Source organism: Miscanthus floridulus, chromosome 12 (genome assembly GCF_019320115.1).
Source record: "Miscanthus floridulus cultivar M001 chromosome 12, ASM1932011v1, whole genome shotgun sequence".
Taxonomy (NCBI): domain Eukaryota; kingdom Viridiplantae; phylum Streptophyta; class Magnoliopsida; order Poales; family Poaceae; genus Miscanthus; species Miscanthus floridulus.
Genome location: NC_089591.1, coordinates 42,954,972 through 42,958,436, shown reverse-complemented (window position 1 = coordinate 42,958,436; position 3,465 = coordinate 42,954,972). Strand labels below are relative to the sequence as shown.

The 3,465-nt window shown below is 42.9% G+C and overlaps 1 non-coding gene across 1 annotated transcript; it reads right to left on the bottom strand.

The window, feature by feature from the left end:
• Positions 1–2,835: 2,835 nt before the first annotated feature.
• Positions 2,836–2,944, bottom strand: LOC136498735 (small nucleolar RNA R71). The gene has a single exon (XR_010769741.1). It is a non-coding gene; the product is annotated as a small nucleolar RNA R71 (small nucleolar RNA).
• Between the last annotated feature and the right edge of the window lie 521 nt (positions 2,945–3,465).

The window sequence follows — 3,465 nt, the reverse complement described above, 5'->3', positions numbered from 1 at the left end:
GCGCGGTCAGCATCCTGAGCCCCACCATGCACACCCCCACGCGACCACACCGGCGAAGTGGAGTGGGCAGCACAGTATACTTGATCAAGTCTCCAACTGTATCTGGGTGGGTCGCCCATGACTAAGAGGTTGATGACCACAGCTTTTATTTCCAGCCTCTGCATGTCGATCTGTAGGTGCACCCACATAAGTCAAAGACCATGCCGGCCGGCCCTTGTATGCACTGAAAGGTTACGCGGGTGGCTACACGTCAGCACAAATTAATAATCGCGTAAAAACAGGATCACTTGCATGTAAATGATCATATATTATATATTTCCGACGCGCGGCGCAACGGAAGACTTGGCGGGACACGCGTAGTCGATGTAGTCGACATCGAGGAAGTAGTCGTACCATATGACGCGGTGCTCAACACAGCAGCACCTCCACAGACGTCCACACGTACGGAGAGGAGAACGGCGCGACGGAGTGTGCTAGCACTCAACACCGGCGCTCGAGGAACCGCAGCAGTAACAGCGGTGCACGCGTCCAGGCACTTAGGAGCGGCCGCGTGTGTAGCCTTTTTTATTAGGTTAATCAACCCCTTAGCCGGTGTTGACGGTAGTTAACAACCATTATAAACAGTCAATATAACATGCATACGGGCATAAATATAATCACCAACAAAGGTCTAGGGGTTTAAACTAACAAATTCCATGAGTTTTGATGAATCTGTATTTTTTGCAGGATTTATTCAGAAAACCGTCAAGGTGGACCTACATGTCAGATTTAATTACGCTTATCAACAGCAAAACGGACACCAGAAGACTCTAGAAGAGTCGAGAGAACTCCGTGCCGAGGCAGAGGGGCAGAGGCTGCCAGGTGGGGCCGGCTGACCCCACCTGCAGGCCGCCCGACTTTCTGGGCCCACATGTCAACCCCTCCTTCAAATGTTGGTTCTCCACCGCCTCCTAGGTTACATCTACATCGTCCTTTAAGTCGGTTTGATCCAAGGGCTCACGTTAGACGCTCTGGGCTATATATACCGGCCCCTGCCGCCCCAAGCATCATAACTCCAATCATCAAGTCATTTAAGAAGACAGAACCCTAATCATCCTTAGAGCTCCACCATATTCTAGGGCATAGCTAGTTAGGCTAGGTCTAGAGGAAGGCAAGCAGGCTTCGCTTGGATTCCCGATTGTGTCAAGAGTGTGGTTTGGTATAATCTTTGTATCCCCTATCTTTTGTACCTCCATTATTTTTTATATGCTAGCTACAATTGTTATGACAATCTTAGTATTCATCTTATTCATGTTCTTTCGTTATAATGTTCATCGTCTAATTTGACTATATGCTTAGTATAATTCGATTATCATCACGTTCATGCATAAGTTCATATAGCGCTCACTCTAAGGTACCATGGGGGAGTGGTCGACATTGTGTAAGCGTAGTGCTTATATGTTGTATACCTACGGATACACCTTATATTCTGATCATGTGGTAGATCGCGGATGTGACACTCCCATTGAGTCTTTTGTAGTCCACTCCCTGAATATAGGCGTATGTAGGGTTCGGTTATGAAGGAAGAAGAAGCTTTGTTCTTAATCTTTCTTAGTAATATCCCTTATGTGTAGATAAGAAGATGATCTTAGCAATGACTACTAGGTATAATTGCACTAATCAATGTATACTTTGACTTGTAATTAAGAATGACTTAGGAATTATTTCTCTAATATTCTACCTGACCATGCTAATGTCATAGAAAAGAGTACTCTGAGCGATTTATCATTATCATTGGTCAATACTTATCATATATCTTATCCTATGACTTACCCCTGTTATGAGTAGAACATTGGTTATGGTTTATTTCTCCATCAATAGTGTAAGTTATTAATACATGTCCATGCTAGACCTTTCCTGTGGTAAAAATATAAATAACGATACTTAAAATACTCCCGGGTGAAATGCTACAATGGTATATGTGCGCTTGCAGATTTCTTTCATTCATATATATTCTTTCTAGTCATATAAATTAATAAAGAACTGCTTAGTATTATTCTAGTAGTAATACTATGTAATACCAACAAGCATTTCTAGCACCATCACTAGAGATGACAACTTAGTAAAAGATGCTAAGGAATGTCAACATCATAGGGTGACTACTTAAAACAAGTGACACGTTAATAAATACCAACAAGTATTTTTGGCACCGTTGTCGGGGAAGGTAGCTAGGCAAAGGAAGTATTGATAAACTTATACTTATTGATGTGATCGAAGATAACCATTGACCTCTGCTCAAACAAGCTTACCCTTGTTTTGTCTACTTGTGTATCTTATGCAGGGTAATGTATGACCGGTTTTGACCTTCCGACAAACCACGTTGAAGATCCAGAAGCATTAATCAGGAGGACTAGAGCCAAACTCAAGAAAGTTCTAGCTTTAAAGTCTGAAGACAACCATATAAGGTGAAGCTTAACACCTGAATTTAAAGCTATGGCTAACAGGACTCTCCATAAATTCTCTGCTCCAACTACAGCCAACATCTGTACTAAACCGACAGTCAATGTCAGAGATAATAGATTCAAGCTCAAGCCAGCCCTCATCAACATGGTGCAAGCAAGCCAGTTTTGTGGAAAACACATGAAAATGCGAGTACACATCTCCAACACTTCCTAGAGATCTGTAGCGCTTTCACCATCAAAGGAGTAACCCAAGATGCCATATTACTTTGCCTCTTCCTATTCTCACTTTTGGGGAAGGCAAAGCAATGGTTCTATGCCAACAAAAGATAGAAATACTACATGTGATGACTGCTCCACTACCTTCCTAGCTAAGTTTTTTCCCATGGACAAGACCAATGCCCTGCATGGGATAATCTCAAGTTTTCAGCAACAACATGATGAATCTATCCTGAGGCATGGGAACTTCTTCAAGATTACATATCGGAATGTCCTCATTATGCGATGGAGAATTGGCTACTCATATAGACTTTCTACCACGGGTTGACCAGCAGTACCCATGAGACTATGGATGCTGCTGCTGGAGGTGCATTCATGTCACTCACAATACCAGCTGCAACAGTTCTTGTGGAGAAGATGGCCTCCAACCAAGGTTGGAATGAAGAATGTCCTCAGACCCACAAGAGAGGTGGAGGTATGCATCAACTCAAGGTAGACATGTTATCTGCTAAGATGGACCTGCTAATGAAGAAGCTTGAAGGTCGAGCTAATGAGAAGCAAGAAGTTAGGCACATTCATGATTCTCGCATGACATGTGAAGTGTGCAGAAACACTGGGCATTTAGGGAGCAACTGTCCTGAAACCCATGAGGATGTGAACTTTGTCAGCAACAACAACTACTTTCATCCCCAGTGGAATCAAGGATGGAACCAGCAACAGAGACCAAACTACCAAGATAACTATCAAGGTAATAATTTTAATAATTTCAATCGACCACTCTTGAGAGAATTAATGGCTAGCCAATCCA